The 19,782-nt window shown below is 42.6% G+C and overlaps 1 protein-coding gene across 1 annotated transcript in view; it reads left to right on the top strand.

Annotated features, from left to right (window-relative positions):
- The first annotated feature begins 22 nt into the window (after positions 1-22).
- Positions 23-19,782, top strand: part of ASIP (agouti signaling protein) — a 39,244-nt gene continuing 19,484 nt past the window's right edge. Inside the window, exon 1 of the mRNA XM_087959448.1 lies at positions 23-110. The gene's annotated coding sequence lies outside the window, so the exon portion shown is untranslated. The remainder of the gene's footprint in view (positions 111-19,782) is intronic.

Here is a 19,782-nt window from a genome sequence, read left to right as displayed (position 1 = left end):
AAGGTTCTCGGGAAATGTAGTCTCATTTCTGCGCAAGCGCAACAGCGACGGAGCTGGGTGAAATCCTGACCACAGCATGTGCAAGTTTTGCGGATGGGGAATGCGAACTGGTGAGATCACGGGGGGGACGGGCTTGCTTGAGCACGTGCACCTCCAACACCAGTGGCTCCAGTGATTGGTGGAGTTCCTGATCCTTTACAGTGACGCTTTTTATGCAAGGGTTGCATAGTTCCCTTTTTCAGAGAAGGCAGGAGACCAGGGGAGCTGCGAAAGCGGGAGCATGCTTTTGTTCCGTCCCTTTTGGGAGAAAAATGCGTGACTTTTAATAAATCTACAGCTTTCTTCCTATTATTAAATATGAGATTGCATTCATACTTCTGGGAGTGTTTTAAAAGTTTGAAATCCAATAGGAACATTTGGCTACACTCCCTCCTTAAAATAATAAAATTCCCTTCTGAATAGGGCTGTGCCTCTGGTGATTATGTCTACGTTGGCTTCTTTTTCTTTTTTCTATATTTTATTAAGATTTTAATCGACATGAAAACTAACAATTATAATATTTAGAATAAAAGAAGAAAGCCAAAAGTGCAAAAAGAAAGGAAAGAATATAAAGAAGTAACTTCTAGTTTTCTTTACAGCAGTTAAAAGTATAAATTTATCTCTAGTTTGTAAGATAATATCCATTTTTTGTATAATTTTTTTCAATCATAAAAACCGTGGGTTATAATTTCATTTTTTCCTATTCATGCAAAAAGTTTGTAGGGGGTTTCTTGGCAGCAGTAAACTTTAATAATGTGTCTTATTTCTGAATTGTTGGAAGTTAAAAACCCATTCCTAGGAAAATGAAATGTTTTAGGATATATTAAAAAGGCAGAATATTTCCCCTAAAAAGAAACGTAGAAACTCAGAGAAGCAGAAACTACCCCCCCCCCTTTGCTTATGGGCCATTACTCTGGCCTAGGTCAGTCTATTTTACATAACAAAGATCTACTTTAGGTAGAGCTATAATAAGAATTCCCCAAAGCTTTTTCATTACATTATTATCCAGCAAGGCTCAACCAAGCCTGGGACTTAGGACAGCCTACACATGGCCCCATGGGAGTCTGACAACCAATCAGAATACAAGCTCAAATTCAAATCCCAACAGAAGGTATAAAACCCAGGCACTCTCAGCATACCACCCCTTCTTTTCCTTCACCCAACATCTTGAAGCATGTGATCATCCTTTTCACTTTGGAGCTCCAAGGCATGTGATCCTATCCACCATTAAACCATCTTTCCAAACAGCCTCCATGTTTCCAGTGTCTTTCCCCATTTGGATCTGAACCCAGAAGGATATTACTTCCAACATCATCAAATATGTCAATTTGACCACTTTGACGAGTTCCATCACCTTCACCTTAACATTCCTCCATTGTGGCTTAATATTTAATATTTCCCCCTTTGTGCATATGTTGCTGCATAAAATATAAAAACAAAGTTCCATGACTGTTGTTCCAACTTGATCAGTCCAAAGAAAAGCCTCTGATTTCAATCAAGTATTAGTCTTTAAAATCTTCTGAATTAGTATATGCATTTGAATCCTTTTTTTTTTTTTTTTACCTTTTTTGCACATCCACCAAGCATGATGAAATGTCCCCTCTTGTTCACATTTCCAGTACCCAGACATTTACCTAATCCTACGTAGCTTTTTCTCTGGTAATATCACACTACTAACCAGAGCATACAAAACATTTGCTAGACCAATACTCGAATACAGTTCATCAGTCTGGAACCCACATTACGTATCTGATATTAGCACAATTGAGAAAGTCCAGAAATATTTCACAAGAAGAGTTCTCCACTCCTCTACTCGTTGTAGAATACCTTATGCCACCAGACTTGAAATTCTAGAACTAGAAAACCTTGAATTACGCCGTCTTCGGTCTGACTTAAGCATGGTATATAAAATCATACATTGCAATGTCCTACCTGTCAATGAATACTTCAGCTTCAACCATAACAACACAAGAGCACACAATAGATACAAACTCAAAGTAAACCGCACCAAACTTGATTGCAGGAAATACGACTTCAGCAATAGAGTGGTCAATGTCTGGAATACTCTACCCGACTCTGTAGTTTCTTCCCCAAACCCCAAAAACTTTAACCTTAGACTGTCTACTATTGACCTCACCCCTTTCCTAAGAGGCCTGTAGGGGGCGTGCATAAGCGCACCAACGTGCCTACCGTCCCTGTCCTATTGTTTCTCTTATTCTTTTATTTTTCTTATATGTACCCATTTCATGTATTCATAACTATGTATACACTTATACTTATTATCTTGTAAACAATTGGCAAATCAAATAAATAAATAAATAAATAAATAAATAAATTTGCCCTAGGCCTTAAGGCCCACCATGATGACTTCCTCCTTGTAACGGTCTATCTTTGAGGCACTCTTCACTGGCAAAATGGGCAGCAAATTCGTTTTACAGTTATGGGTCTGATGCTGGGATGGTGCCAATTTTCAGGCCAGTTGATTCAGCTGGTGATCCCCTGCACACTCTGTAACAGATTGATTTCCATGGCCACCTTTCTTCTATTTCCAGGGGGGAGGGGATTTGGGCAAGTACTAGGCAATATATATTTTTAATTTCCCACTTCAGTCTGTAGTTGCCAGATTATTGGAAGTTCTTCAATCTGAATAATAATATGATTTTTTTACATATGCATGCCACTTAATTCCCAGCAACTCCGAATGCTGATCAAATCTAGTCTGTGAGCTTTTCAATGTAAAGCACAGTTTGCTGGCTTCAAGTAAAACCTCCTTTGAATCAAGCTCAACTCCTGGGACACATCCACAGAGTTTTCTTAAGTAGGTGCTGCCCTTTGCTGAGACACTACTTGCTGTAGCCTTTCATTAAATACTTTTCAGCCTTAGTACATGGCCTCCATCAAACTTGTTCAAATCCTAGTTAAAACTTAGCTTAAAAAATGGCTGGCTTGGGTGCTGCAGTGCATGCCCTACAGTTATAAATGGTAGTAAAATCACATGTAATTAATTATACTAAACACCTTTCATTTCTTAAAAAAATCCAAATTAGATGGGGGGATGTGGGCCAAACCATCCAAAAAGTTGTGGTCCATCAATTCAATTACTGGATCAGGCATATATAGTACAATATTGCATATTTTCCCTTTCTTTCCCACTCAACACTTGATGCTGCCATCAACTCCCTTTCTTCCCCTCTCAATACTTGATGCTTCCAGGAAATAAAAGTACTGAAGTAAAAAAAAAAAGCCTTTTAATGTAAATAATTATAATTTAGATGGATGAACAATATGAGAACTTCCTTCTTTAAACTATAGTTGGCAAGTCACCCAGCTCTCAGTCTTACACAATAACAGTGACAGACTCAGTTTTCACTTCGAGATCTCACCTTCTGCTGTAAGCCCTGTGTGTAAAACAGCTGATGCGTGGCAATCGGCTGTGCCGCGCAAAGCAACTGAGGTTGAAAAGCAGGAAATAAAGGTTATAGGGCCAGGGTGGGCGGGAGGGCCCAGCAGTTGATCATTGGAGCGAACCGTTCAGTCACAGCCGAACCAGGCCGAACCGGTAGAATACCACCACTGTCACACATGCTCTGTTCCATAAGGAAAACGGGCAGCCGTATTGTTCATAAAGGTAAAAGAGATCCAAACTATGGTTTTGTTTCAACTAAACAGAAAATTACTAAAGCGCTCAATAGATGTGTGGGAAAATATTTGTGATACAGAGAGAGGAAAGGGATTGGATTTGGCTTTTAGGACTTGTTTACCAGCCTGTTTGACGAAATTTGACTCATTAATTGATTTCATCCTTTTAGGGCTAGGTTCACCCATTGTGCTAAATCAAAACCAAATAATCCAATTATCCCCTACATAAAATATGAACCCAATCTTTAATATGAATAACTATATACATTTAGAAATTTCTCTTGTGAAATGGAACTAACAACTACAAAATCTTTACTTGCAAAACCAAATCTGATTCAATACAACCTTTACAAACAAAAATCTAATTCATTATTCATTGCTTCCTTTAACTACTGGTTTGGGGGGCTTTTACAAATCTTTCTGAAATTCTGAACATTAAGTTGAATGCAAATCTATCCTCCATAATCAATTATCCAAATTTGAGTTCCTTTTATTCTACTTAGTAGTTACTTTAGTCTCATGTTGTATCTGTATGCATGGCTGAGGAATTCTGGAAGTTGAGGTCCACACATTTTAAAGTTTCTAAGATTGGAAAACACTACACCAAAGAAGATACCTGTTGTAGAGCGGCGGAATAACCTGAGGCAAACTCGGAGCGAACTTCAGCTGTTACTTTATTGAAACAATAAAGGGTTGCCGCAGCCGCCGCGCTAACAAGGTAGCCAGCTGGCGGACAACAGCTGATGCCGTTTGACAGCTCCCTTTTATAGCCGGCTGTCAAACGGCATCAGCCAATAGGAGCGGTCCGTGTTCCCGCTGGAAACATGGACCGGAGTGAAGACTTCGGCTTAGTCCTTCCCGAATGCCACACTCCTTTCCCCCAGAACAGAGCATGCGTAGTCCTTTAGATAACTCGGGCGCTTGCGCAGGCAGCCAGATCTTCTAAGTCCTGGTGAAGCTGCTGCTGGAAGGAACTTCTCTGCTTGCTGGATAAACTTCTGGTGCTGATGAAGCTGGCGTCTCGGCTTCAGGCATTTCTGGGCAAGGGACTGATGGCTGTTCAGGTAGGCTTGCGTTCTTGTTGGATCCGAGGGAAGTTTCTTTGGGCGCCGGCGGTTTCTCTGATGCAGGAATGTCTTGAGGGCCATCTGCAAACGTGCTCCAACGCCTTCTAAGCTGGTCGATATGGCGGCGCCAGATGCGCCCATCTTGCAGTAGGACCCTGTAAGACTTAGGACCAGTTACTGCCACAATTCGCCCAGGCATCCACAAAGGGTGTCCCGCATAGTTCCGGGCATCGGTCTGGTCATTCTCAGTGAACTCCCTTGCCTGGCTTTTTGACCCTAGGGGTGTGACTGGGGCATAATGCGGATGGAGTCTGTCTAGGGTGGTCCTCAGACATCTACCCATGAGAAGTTCAGCTGGAGACTTATTAGTGGTGGCACAGGGGGTTGTGTGCTGGGTCAGGAGGTACTTAGCGAGCCTAGAGTGCCAATCTATGGGCCCAAGCCTTTCCAGGACCTCCTTAGCATATCTGATTGCTCTTTCAGCTAGGCCGTTACTGGCAGGATGGAAAGGAGCTGTAAGTGTGTGCCTGATTCCCAGGTTAGCTAGGAAGACCTCAAACTCACAGGAAGTAAACTGGGGGCCATTATCAGACACGATGGTGTCAGGGAGGCCATGGGTAGCGAATATCCTTGATAGAGCCTTAGTGATGGCTTCTGAAGTTGTGGTCATCAAGGTCAGTTCTACCCATTTAGAAAAAGAATCAACCATTACCAGGAATGTACACCCATGAACGGGGCCAGCCAGATCAATATGCACCCGGGACCAAGGGGCCACAGAATCTTCCCACCTTCCTGGAGTGGATGTGGGTGGAGCAGGTCGGTAGCTTGGCATGGCTGACAAGCATTCACCCAACTTGTAATCTGAGCATCCATGCCTGGCCACCATACATAACTGCGAGCCAGGGCCTTCATCCTGACAATGCCGGGATGGCCCTCATGCAGGACCTTTAGAACTGAGTCTTGCAACTTGGAAGGGATAACTACCCTAGTTCCCCAAAGTAAACAGCCTTGCAAAGAAGATAGTTCTTGCTGGCGAATTTTGAAAGGCAGGAATTTGGAGGCATAAGGAATTGCTGGCCACCCCCTTCCCACCCAGTCAAGAACTTGGGCGATTACCTTGTCCCTGGAAGAGTGGGCAGCGATATCAATGGCAGTGATGGGGAGTTTGAGATCTTTGATCTGGAAAACAGCATTAGTTGGTGCAGGATCTTCCACAGGAACAGGCAGTGGGCAGCGACTAAGAGCATCAGCATGGCATAGACTCTTGCCAGGACAATGAACCAGTGTATAGGAATAGGAAGCCAGAAATAAGGTCCACCTGGTCATTCTTGGAGACAAAATCTGAGGAGTTTGTCTTTCACCAGACAGAAGGCCTAAGAGAGGCTTGTGATCCGTGATCAACTCAAAATAGTGTCCATATAGAAACTCATGGAATTTTTTGACAGAAGCAACTGCAGCCAAAGCCTCCTTGTCAATTTGGCTGTAGTTGCGCTCAGCTGGGGAAAAAGTTCTGGAGAAAAAGGCAATGGGTGCCTCAGAACCGTTAGTTAGTCTATGACTTAAAACAGCACCTATGCCAAAAGGAGAAGCATCTGCTGCTAAAACTAAAGGCAAATGTTCATTAAATTGTATCAGGACAGCATTGGATGTAAGTAATGATTTGACAGCGTGGAAGGCATGGGCTTCCCTAGGTCCCCAGTGCCAGGGGGATTGCTTGTCCAAGAGTCTGTGCAGAGGCTCCGCAACGGAAGCTTTATGAGGCAAGAATGAAGCGTAAAAGTTAAGAAGTCCTAAAAAAGCCTGGAGGTCAGTTTTGTTAGTTGGCGTGGGTGCCTCGTGAATAGCCCTTACTTTGGATTCGATTGGGTGAATACCAGAGGCATCAATTCTGTATCCCAAAAATTCTACCTGTGGGGTGGCAATAGTGCACTTGTCTTTCTTTAACTTAAGGCCATGCTGTCTGAAATGATCGAGGACTCCTCTGACTCTTTGCAGTAACTGAGGCTTGTCAGGGGCAGATATTAAAATGTCATCAAAGTACGGAACTACGTCCGGTAATCCTTGAAGAAGTCTTTCCATTAGGGATTGGAAAATCCCTGGGGCTACACTTACGCCAAATTGGGGGCGCCTACATTTGAAAGCACCCCTGTGCGTTACAATAGTTTGTAGTTCAGCGGCTGTGTCATCAACAGGGAACTGTTGATAGGCCTGTGACATGTCTAATTTAGCGAAAATGGTTCCTGGCTCAAAAGAATGTAGTAGGTGCTGGATAACAGGGACTGGATAGGCAAATGGCATCAGCCAATAGGAACGGTCCATGTTCCCACTGGAAACATGGACCGGAGTGAAGACTTCGGCTTAGTCCTTCCCGAACGCCACAATACCTTTTCTCTATTGCAGGGTAGGGAAATTCATGGTCTGCCAAAAGTAACTGAACTACACCTCTCAGCTGTCTGAAACCTCTGAACATTTATTTATTTATGATGTATATGGCCACCCATCTAAGACAGTTTACAAAGGTTAAAACAGAGAAAACTCACACATAATACATATTGGTAGTTGAACAACATCTGAACAGCTACTGATGCTGTAGGGAGATTGTTGTGTATTAAGAACCTGCCTGAAGTTCCCCTTCTGGTCCGCCATCTGAGCGGGAGCGCCAATCGCTCCCATTGGCTGATGCCGTTTGACAGCCGCTATAAAAGGGAGCTGTCAAACGGCATCAGCTGTCGCCGCCAGCTGGCTGTCAGATTGCCTCTGAAGCCGCGGCGACCCTTTATTCATTGAATAAAGTAATGTTAGCCTAGCCCTGGCTCTGTCTCCCTTCTGTAACCGCCGCTCTACAACACTGGCGACGAGGGCGGGACGCAGTAAAGACATCCAGGTGAAACAATTGAGCCGAAGTCACACAGAGAAAGAGCTGAAGCCGCTAAGTGCCGAGTGAAGTCACCGCCGCCGGCGCTCTCCAAAAGAGCGCGAACTTCAAAGCTCCGCAGCTGAGGAGCCGAACGCCGCTGACAGGCGCTACTGAAACGCTTTTCTAAAAGCGACCGCTAACTTTTTCCTCACCTAGCAGACCCACTGTTGTCGCTCAAATGGCATCTACGCCGACCTTCCCACATTTCCAGCCCGGAACAGAGACTTGGGAATCCTACATTAACAGATTTGAATGTTTTTTAAATGCTATAGACTTGTCTAGGGCTACAGACCTGAGGAAAAGGTCATATTTTTTAAGCTTCTGTGGGGCTACAGTTTTCGACACTGCCTCAGCATTAGTGTCACCACGACCCATTAAGTCTATTCCCTGGGAAGAGCTTAAAGAGATTTTAGCCAACCACTATTCCCCCAAACCCTATCAGATAGCTAGGAGGCTAGCTTTTAGGAAAAGGGTTCAAGCTGAGGGAGAAACCGTGAGCCAATATATGGCAGCCCTAAGATCTGCTGCCATACACTGCGGTTTCAGGGATTACCTGGAGGACATGCTATTGGACCAGATAGTGGGTGGTATTAGGGATTTAAAACTCCAGAGAAGGCTGTTAGCAAAGAAAGATCTAACTTTATCCATAGCCATTGAAGAAGCTCAAGCTGCTGAACTATCTGAAATATATGCAGCTGAGATTCAGGGAGCTACCCCAAAACAAGGACAGGCCACAGTCCATTATGATGAGGTATCCCAGGAGGAAATAGAAGAACCATTAGAAGTAAATCGCCTCACACACCCCAGAACTCCTTTAGCTCCACCAAGAAGAAACAACAACCAGTTCACCAAACAACAGCCCCCTTGTGCAGGCTGTGGAGGTAACCACCTTAGATCCAATTGCAGATTCAGGAATGCTATTTGCCTAAACTGCCAGAAAAAAGGGCATATAGCCAGAGTTTGTCAAGCTGAGCAGGCCCCCTTCCAAAGATCTCGAGTCTCTGCCTCATCCCAAAGGCAAGTAAAAAGCTGCTATACCTGCCATCATGCGGGCAGTTTCTCCACGAACCCTAACAAAATAAGTGTTTCTCTTCTCTTAGAAGATAAGCCCTGCCACATGGAGGTGGACACCGGGTCAACCCTCTCCATCATCGCTTGGTCCACGCTGAAGAAGATTCTACCTTCGTTCCCAAGGAGGAAGCTGACTGCCTGCCACCTGAACCTTCGGGACTACCAGGGAAAGACCATTCCGGTCCTGGGTAAGGGAAAATTCCTTATTCAATTCCAAAACTTTAGAGGTTACTTGCCACTGGTAGTTGTTGATGGTGCCCTACCTAGCTTGCTAGGGCTGGATTGGTTCCCTGCCCTAGGTCTAAACATCACAGGGATTCACTCTGTCAAAAACTCTGATGTTGATGCCCTTTTTAATGACTACGCTGATGTCTTCAGCAATGACCTGGGCTGTTATACGGGCACCCCCATATCCTTCAATGTGGGCCCACAAGCCACCCCTATCCGTTTGAAACCTCGAAGGGTCCCCTTCGCCATTAGGCCCAAATTAGACGCTGAGCTAGACAAACTCATTAATCAAGGAGTTTTGGAACAGGTAGATTTTGCCAAGTGGGAAACGCCCATAGTCACCCCTTTAAAAAAGGATGGTAGCGTGAGAATTTGCGCGGACTATAAGACGTCCATCAACCGTTTACTTCAAGTTAGCACATACCCAGTACCTGTTATTCAGCACCTGCTTCACACATTTGAGCCAGGCGTAGTTTTTGCAAAATTGGACATGTCCCAGGCATACCAACAATTCCCTGTGGACCAGCACACTGCTGATCTCCAAACCATAGTAACACACAGGGGCGCCTTCAGATGTAAACGTTTACAGTTTGGGGTCAGCGTAGCCCCAGGCATTTTTAAATCACTCATGGAAAGAATCCTCCAGGGCCTACCCGGGGTGGTTCCATACTTTGATGACATTTTAGTTTCGGCCCCTACCAAGGCACAACTGCTACTCAGAGTAAGGTCTGTTCTTGACAGATTTAGACTAAATGGGCTCAAATTAAAAAAAGATAAATGCACCATAGCTACCAACCAAGTAGACTTCCTGGGTTATCGAATTGATGCCTCAGGGATTCACCCCATAGAAAGTAAAGTCAGGGCCATTCACGAGGCACCCACTCCCTCTAACAAAACTGAATTACAGGCCTTTTAGGGCTCCTAAATTTCTATGCATCCTTCCTACCCCACAAAGCCTCTGTAGCTGAGCCCCTACATAGGCTCCTGGACAAGGAGGTCTCCTGGCACTGGGGACATAAAGAAGCCAACGCTTTCCAGGCAGTGAAGTCGCTGTTAACCTCAAACGCAGTGTTAGTTCAATTTAACAAGGACTTGCCCCTAGTACTCGCCGCTGATGCCTCACCTTTTGGGATAGGAGCAGTTTTAAGCCACAGGCTTTCAAATGGATCTGAGGCACCCATTGCCTATTTTTCAAGAACATTCTCTGCTGCTGAGAGAAATTACAGCCAGATCGATAAGGAGGCTTTGGCGGCTGTAGCTGCTGTAAAAAGTTCCATGAGTTTCTCTATGGCCATTTTTTTGAACTGGTAACTGACCACAAACCTTTGTTAGGGCTGTTAGCTGGAGACAAACAAACCCCACAGGTACTGTCCCCGAGAATGACCAGGTGGACACTTTTTTTGGCCGCTTATTCATACACCTTGATTCATCGTCCTGGAATTAACCTGAGCCACGCAGATGCCCTCAGCAGATGCCCCCTGCCTACACCAGTCGAGGACCCAGCTCCCATCCACTCAATCTTCGAGTGCACGGGACTGGACCTCCCACTTTCAGCAGGGGATGTTGCTGCGCACTCAAAAAAGATCCATTGATTTCCCAGGTCCTGGACTGGGTGGGAAGGGGGTGGCCAGATATACATTTTGCCCCTGATTTAATTCCCTTTAAGATTCGCAAGCAGGAGTTGTCTGCAATACAGGGCTGTCTGTTATGGGGGACAAGGGTGGTCATTCCTGCCTCCTTGCAAGAGCCAGTTCTAAAAACACTGCACGAGGGTCATCCGGGCATGGTACGGATGAAGGCCTTGGCCCGCAGCTACGTTTGGTGGCCTGGACTAGATGCCCAAATTGCCAGTTGGGTCAACGCATGCCAGGCCTGCCAGGCGACAAGAGCAGCTCCACCCATAGCTACACCCACCAGGTGGGAAGATGCAGGGGCACCCTGGGCCAGGCTACATATTGACCTAGCTGGCCCTATGCTGGGGAAAACATTCTTCTTGGTAGTGGACTCGTTTTCAAAATGGACTGAAGTAGCCGTGCTGTCTTCCACCACAACTCAAGCCATCACTAGGGTTTTGACCAGACTGTTTGCTACTCATGGACTGCCAGACACCTTGGTGTCAGATAACGGGCCTCAATTCAGCTCAAACGAATTTGCCATCTTCGCTGCCAACCTGGGCATCAGGCATGCCCTTACAGCCCCTTTTCACCCCGCCAGTAATGGGATGGCAGAGAGGGCTGTTAGGTCAGCCAAGGAAGTTTTGGCCAAACTGAGGCAGGCAGACTGGCACTCCAAGCTGTCCACTTACCTGCTCACACAACACGCCACACCATGCCCTACAACCAACAAGTCACCTGCTGAACTTTTAATGGACAGGCGACTCCGAACCACCCTGGACAGGTTGCACCCCCACTACTCACCCAGCACACCCCTGGCATCTGACAGCCATGCCAGGGGCTTTGCCCTGCAAGACCTGGTTTATGCCAGGAACTATGCAGGGCACCCGTTATGGCTGCCAGGGCGGATAGTTTCTATTACTGGGCCCAGATCTTACAGAGTCCTCCTGGAAGATGGGGAACCTGGAGAAGGCATATCGACCAGCTCAGGAGACGCTGGACTTCGCCTGCCGCCGGAAGCCTGGACAACCCACCGCCGAGCCACCCGGTCTACTCGCCGCCTGCCACAGCCGCCCCGCAGAACTACCCGGTCTACCAGAGGCCCGACTTCCCAGCCAGCCGACCGCCGCAGGAAGACTCACCAGAGCCGCCTCCAGATAGCAGGTCCGGATCGGCCGTCGACCCTCCGCAGACGCCTGGCACCGCCGGAGAAGACAGAGACTGTGTTGCAGCCCCCAAGCCTCCAGAGCCGCGGAGGACAAGCCGCGAACGAAGGCCGCCATTGTGGCTACGGGACTACGCATGCGCGCGGCCAGGGGGAAGGAGTGTTGTGTATTAAGAACCTGCCTGAAGTTCCCCTTCTGGTCCGCCATCTGAGCGGGAGCACCGATCGCTCCCATTGGCTGATGCTGTTTGACAGCCGCTATAAAAGGGAGCTGTCAAACGGCATCAGCTGTCGCCGCCAGCTGGCTGTCAGATTGCCTCTGAAGCCGCGGCGACCCTTTATTCATTGAATAAAGTAATGTTAGCTTAGCCCTGGCTCTGTCTCCCTTCTGTAACCGCCGCTCTACAACAGAGATGTTTCTAATATCTTCTGTGTACATGCTTGTGTAATTGTACCAGGACTTGCTGAGTAGCTGAGATTGTGCAGTTGTTGAAAGTAGAATCGCCCCATTTAGGAATAAGATGTTTGGTAACAATAAAATCTTAATGACAGCTGCAGATGAAAAATGTGTATTACCAGAAAACTAAATCTATTTTGAGGATAATTATTCAGCAATATGGTGGGGAAACTGTCAGTTTTCTTTGAAGCTGCTCACTATTTTACTTCTGAGAATTTTCTGGCTGTTTGTTCTTGAACCATTTGATGGAGTATAAAAACTTTGGAATACCAATGGAAGAATCTTTATGTGTGGTGTGTCTGTGCACATGCATCTTCTGCAATTTGCTGTCTTAGTAAAACCAGCAACTACTAATAAGTTTCATATATAAGGTAGTGTGGGAAGGAGATTTCTTAGTTTTCTTGGTGTTTGTTATCTTTTTTTCTTTTCTTTTGGTTTCCATTATTTTCCATTATTTTTCTTTACATTTAAGGATTGTTTTGTTTAATTGTGCTTTTTAGTATATTTTGGTTAATATTTCACATTTCAGTGGGGAAAAATACAATCTTCATCTGGTTTGGAATCTATCAAAGCAGTTTATTGCTTTTAATAGGACTGCTTCCATTATGGCTATGTCTCAGTTTAGCCCATCCTTAGTAGATTATTGTGTGTGGGAAGCCCCACCTCCTAGGAGAATAAAATATTTTGGGAAATATTTAAAAGGCAGGATAAAATATTTCCCCTAAAGCAAAAATAAAAAAGTCTTAAGGGAGACAGAAATCAGCTCCAGTTTCTCTGCCCCAAACAGAAACTGAGGAGCCCAGCTTTTAGAAATGCTAAAACCTAAGAGGTCTGTAGGGGGCGTGCATAAGCGCACCAGCGTCCCTGTCTGCGGCTTTGCTCCGCATTAGGAAGGCTTCTCACTGGGTGGTCGAATGCATCAAGAAAGACTCCAGGCAGGTTCTATCTTGGGTGAGCAGCCCCTATCACGAGTTTGGGAAGCTCTTTTATTAAAAACACATAGTGATACGTCATAAGCGGTGAATTCTATCCAATCATTATGTTACATGAGCAGAAATATTAGTGGACACATAGCAGCATCCAATTACAGTTACATGGTCAGTTTAAAAGGTACAAAGTAACAAATCAGCGCCTGCAGTCCAGTTATTAGCCCATGATGACGTGTTGTTGATTGATGTTCTTTGTTCCTGGTACACGCTTTCAGCCTACGTGAGGCCTTGAGGCCTTAAGGCCTGGTATGTACCGAAACTATTGAAGCTGATTTATTACTGCACCTGTCCTATTGTTTCTTTTATATATATTTTTATTTTTCTTATATGTATCCATGTATTCATAACTATGTTTTTACTTATACCTATTATCTTGTAAGCTATTGACAAATAAAAATAAATAAATAAAATGCAGATTTGGTAATCCATTCAGAAAAACTGGGTCAAGACAGAAACTCAGATAAGCAACAAACAAAAGGTTGGGAAAATTAGCTCAGAAAAACACCTAGGATTTGCATCTCCTCTTTTGCATATAGAGCCAGCTATGACCCCTACATAACCCCTACATGACCCATAGGTATCTGATAACAGTCAATAGAATATTAAAGGTCATGTTCTTGCACAGGAACAGGAAACTCAAATACAAAGCCCAGAGAAGGTATTAAAAACCCACCCATTCTCAACTCCATTTTGTCAGCTGCCCAGAATCACATATGGTTGGTGGTTCTGCTTCATCAATAAACCTCTCTTTCCAATCAGCCTCCATGTTGTTTCCAGCATCTTTTTCCCAGCTTGAAACTGAACTGGATATTTCTTCCAGCATGTGGACGTCTATATACTTTTTCCTTCACTTTACATCTCCAAACTACTCTTTATAATGTTATTATTAATTTATAATATTATTATATAGTATCATATCGCTTACTATAACATGCAGGATAGTGCATGTGTTATTGCAATGCAAGTTCTGCCCCTTGTGTATATGCATTGATATCACATGCATGTTCAAAGGGATGAGAGTTCCAAAACAAGACTACATTTGCCATTTTGCCCATATTCAGTCTCTCCCGTCCCTCCTCTCTCTCTCTCTCTCTCTCTTTCACACACACACACACACACACACACACACACACACAGTGTAGACACTGCTGCTTCTTATGCTAATATTTGGCTTCTTCATTGGCAGCTTTATAATGCCATACCTTTTTAGCTCTTGCTGGAGCTGCTACTAATATGCTCTAAGGTAAGCGCAGATGAACATTTATGAGGAGAATCTAAAAAAAATTATTAATAAATGAAACCTCACTGAAACTATTTTGAATAGTTTTAAATTCGGGGGGGGGGGGGGGGGAATTTATTCCTTATGGAAAAAATATTCCATATTTTGGGAGAAGTTAATTCTTGTTAGTATTACCAGATGTTTAGCACATATGGCAAAACTGGAATACAACATTCTGGAAACCTACATCAGCTTTGGATAAAGACTGCAACAACAATATTTTCCATCAATGGATTTAATTTTTCTGACATCCAACTATCCATTTTTTTTAAATTTGTGGTGGTCCTCCGCTGATTTAACAAATGGGCAGCTCTCAAGTTCTTTCAGTGTCTCTAGGGAAAAAAACCAAAATATTTGTTTGGAAAAAAAAAAAGTACAGCAAATTGCCAGGAGTCACAAGAAGTCCAGATGATTCTCAAGGATGTCTCTCATGAATTCTCATGAAGAATTCAGATGACACTATCACCCTTTAGTAATTATTTTTTTAAATATTTTGTATCTACTTTTCATTTTTTTTCCTTTTTGTTTTTTGACTGTTTGATTAAATGAAAGGGATCCAAACCAAAAAAGAAAAAAATTCTTGAAAGTTTGAGAAACAAGTCCTATATACAGTAATGATATATAGAAAATCTAATTCTAATCCTCCTTCCTACAACCTAATATTGTCCTAATATTGTCAGTTTAATCAATGGTAGTTAGCAAAATTGTATATCTCTTTACCAAAAAGACAAAATACATCCTAAAACTATTTTTAATCATTTAATATTTTGGGGAGAAAAATGTTCCAGTTTTTTTTAAAATTCTTTATTGTTCAAGTGTGATTGGACACACAAGGAATTTGTCTTGGTGCAAATGCTCTCAGTATACATAAAAGAAAAGATACATTCGTCAAGAGTCAAGAATCATAAGGTACAACACTTTATGATTGTCATACCTGTAGCATGAATATGTGAGGGTGAATGTACTTCAGCAATTTTAGGATTCTGCTTTGACTTCTGTAGACTGGTTTGACCGCCATTCTTCTCATGTGCTATTTAGTCATCTAAATGTCAGCTAAAATGTGAAATGAAGGCCTATTGGGAAATAGCTCTCAATCATAAATGTGTGTGAGAGACTTATTTAATTGAATGAGCAACATTAAAGCTATTTGAATCCAAATAGTATAATTAAACACATACAAAGAAACACTAGATAAAACTAGAGTACCATACGGGGAAGAGAAAAATTCTTGTCATAATACAATTAAAGTCTTCCTTTTAAATAATAATAAATAGTAATGATAATAAGAGAAAGAACTTGTTCTGACCCAAGCCTTGTTCAAATCAAATAAACCCAAAGTATATATAAAAGCAAACCTTTTTCATGCATCTGTGAATTCTGTTCATTCACAGCAAAGAGTCATTAAAAACAATTGTCCCAGATAAGAGCAAGCCCTTTCAAGGTTGTGAAAGGCTGCCAAGAACAGAAGATTAATTGCAGGGAAATATCCCAAACCAAAAGTCTCAGAAAACAAACCAGAATAGACAGGACCTCCACAAGAACTTGGAGTTGAAAGAACTTCTTTGCTTCCTGCAAAGAACCCAACCCCTGAGGGCTGGCTTTTATCCCTTATGGGAGGTGACATCACCTTGCAGGCTTACTCCCGAGTCACCCTGCAGCTGCTCTTTCCTTTGAGCAGCCCTGCGCGCACATGCTCCTCGGAGTCCTCTGCATCACTGCTGCCAGACTCCACAAGCTCCAAAAGCAGCATCCCACTCTCATAGTCCTGGCCCCATCCCTGCATCACAAGCAGGCTCCTCATCCGAGTCCTCGCTCTCAGAGACCTCAACCGTCTGCACCTGCTTCCAGAGAACCACAACAGAACTGGAGGAGATAACAAAATACAAAACTTGCAATTAGAAATAGAACAATTGTGGCAAAAGAAAGCAAAAGTAGCACCACTTGAGCACCACCACAAAGGAGCCTTGAGTGCAATCCCAAAATATCTGGAGCACCACTTGAACATCATCAGCGCTGACAAAATCATCATCCGTCAACTGCAAAAGTCAGCTTTATTCGGAACAACATCTATCCTTATTCCAGGTCCTTGAAAAGGGCTCAATAGATGGATAAAAATGCCAAATCCAGTCTAAACATCTGTGCAACCAACCATAATTTTTAAATAATGAAATACGGACAAATCAACACTATGTATAGTACAGTGGTCCCCAACCTTTTTTGTACCAGGGACCAGTTTCACGATTATTCATTCTTTGCGGCCCGGTACAAAATGATCCATGGACCGGTACCGGCATCAGCACGCATGACCAAGGCAAGGCGAGCCGAGCGACCAGCCAGCCAGCCGTCCCCCGCTTCTCCCCGCCACCTTCAACTCCTCCTTTGTACGTTCTCGTGGTCAATGGGCTTTTCGGGCTCTTTCTTAATCTCCTCCTGAGTAACGCGAGACTCCACCGCCATCGGGACAGCTCTTCGTTCGAAGCTGCCCCCCCTTTCGATGAAACTAAGGCACGAGGATTCCTTCAGCACCCAAACGCCGCTTTCCAACCGACGACTGACAAGCTCACCCGGAAGCACTTTCTCAAGCGCCGTTGAAACAAGATGGTGGCGCCCAAGCAAAGTAGGCCCTACTTTCATTCTTTGCGGCCCGGTACAAAATGATCCACGGACTGGTACCGGTCTGGGGCCCAGTGGTTGGGGACCCCTGGTATAGTAGATATACAAAGAGAAAAGAATATTATAGCAATTAAACTAACAAAAAAGGGAAAACTAATTAACAATAAAAAGATTCCTATAGTTCCCATTTGATATCACTATAAAATTCTTTTTTATTATTAAATCTAGATCACATAAAAACGTATTGCCTGTTCTTATTTTCAGAAGTCATAGGAGTTAAAAGGCACTCAAATGTATTATAACACCACCAGAAAAAATCTAATGCCCAACCTTTTAAAAGGTTATTTGAGAAGCATTATAGATATAATTATTTTGGTTAACTTATTTCATTTTTCAATTATATGAAATATATTTTACATTTCTTAAACCCTAGAAATAATTGATTTTCCAATAATTGGATTGGATTCCAATTTTATTTATTTATTTTTGTCAAGCAATTATTAGATAACAGATATAAGTATAAGCATGGTTATGAATACATGAAATGTATACGAATAAGAAAAAAGAAAGAAACAATAGGACAAGGACGGTAGGCACATTGGTGCGCTTATGCACACCCCCTACAGACCTCTTAGGAAAGGGATGAGATCAATAGTAGACAGTCTAAGGTTAAAGTTTTTGGGGTTTGGGGAAGAAACCACAGAGTCAGGTAGAGTATTCCAGACGTTGACCTCTCTGTTGCTGAAGTTGTATTTCTTGCAATCAAGTTTGGTGCGGTTTACCTTGAGTTTGTATCTATTGTGTGCTGTTGTATTGTTGTGGTTGAAGCTGAAGTATTCATTGACAGGTAGGACATTGCAATGTATGATTTTATATACCATACTTAGATCAGCCCGAAGACAGCGTAATTCAAGGTTTTCTAGTTCTAGAATTTCAAGTCTGGTGGCATAAGGTATTCTTCTACAAGTAGAGGAGTGGAGAACTCTTCTTGTGAAATATTTCTGGACTTTCTCAACTGTATTAATATCAGATGTGTAATGCGGGTTCCAGACTGATGAGCTATATTCAAGTATTGATCTAGCAAATGTTTTGTATGCTCTAATTAGTAGAGTGATATTACCAGAGAAAAAGCTACGCAGGATTAGGTTTACAACTCTTAATGCCTTTTTGGCTATGTAGTTACAGTGGGTTCTAGCACTTTGATTATTTGAAATGCGTACTCCAAGGTCCTTGACAAAGTTTGGGTCATCAACAAGGTCTTGACTATTCAGCTTGTATTTTATTTTCTGATTTATTTATTTTTTGCCAATATATAAAACAGAGCATTTATTTGTTGAGATTTGAAGTTGCCATTTGTTTGACCATTCTGACACATAGTCGAGGTCTTTTTGAAGGGTAGCAGTATTATTGGTGGTGTTGAATAGCTTTATATCATCAGCTAAAAGAACGCAGTTGCTCTTAATATGATCACAGAGGTCATTTATGAAGAGTATGAAGAGAGTTGGTCCTAGAACGCTGCCTTCGGGGACACCACTTTTGACAGGTACAGGATTCGATAGGACGCTTTCTTTGTTTGTTTTCTTTGTTCCATAGTTCAAGTGTATAACTTTCATTCTCCATTTTAGTATTTTATGAAATGTGATTTTGTTCATTATAGTTCAAGTGTTGCTTCTTTTAAGGACCCTAAGATTGAAGGTACATAAAAAAGTATTAAAGTATCCAAGCCATGTTGTATATCTTGTAAGCAAATGTTATAGGCAAAGCATCTTCATAGCCCAATCTTTCAAAATCTTTAAAACAACAATTATAAATCAACTCATGTAAAGTATTGATCCTTTAGGGACACATCCTCAGCATTTTAAACTTTTTTACTGAGTTTGCATGTAAAAATTCACACCGCCCACAAGACTTGAAAATTAATAGTCCTGAAATAATTTTTCCCTCTCAAAATATTAAAAGTGTGCACAAGAGGGCAGTGTGGTCTAAAAATCTGGAGTAAACTGCACAGGCTACTGGAAGGACTACTTGATAAAGTTGATAAATTATTTCATAAATTATAAATCATAACACTATAAAAGCTAATGAAAAAATAAAAATCATAATTCAGGCTATATAATATTAATAACATTATTTTGTGAACAAATTGTTAATCCACATGTGACTAAGTTTAATATTTTTATTGCAGTTGCTGTTACTACTAGGTCTATTGGTCTGCTAGGTGTATTACTACTATAGTCTTTAGCCCATAAAGTTTAATCGCATTTCAAATTTATGGCATTTTAGCTCAGTAAAACTGTACAGTATTATATAATATAATCAATATTCATTCCCTATTATTTTAGATGGTAGAAATTTATCCTGCAGTAGAGGCTCAGATTAATGCTGTATGTTGGTTTTGATTAATCATGGTGCATATTATAAATTGACTGAATTCACATGATTGACTGAATTCATAGACTGAGAACATACTGTACATCCTGCAAAATGACTTCTGGAAGTGCATTTGCTCATTCACAAATTGGGAAACACAGTGTTTATGGGAGAACATAACAAAATCATTTGAATTCTCCTTCTTACCTCCTCCAGCCCCTTTTCTTATTCTATACAAGAATATCTGCAGTCATTTGTATTTTTCTCTGGACAGGTGAACACATTTCCTAATAAATCACAACAGCACCTGTTATGATATGTACAGAATAACCCCT

The sequence above is a fragment of the Notechis scutatus genome, chromosome 3 (genome assembly GCF_049901735.1).
Source record: "Notechis scutatus isolate UNSWTSFEM ecotype Mainland chromosome 3, rNotScu1.2, whole genome shotgun sequence".
NCBI lineage: Eukaryota > Metazoa > Chordata > Lepidosauria > Squamata > Elapidae > Notechis > Notechis scutatus.
This window is presented reverse-complemented; position numbering and strand designations above follow the sequence as displayed.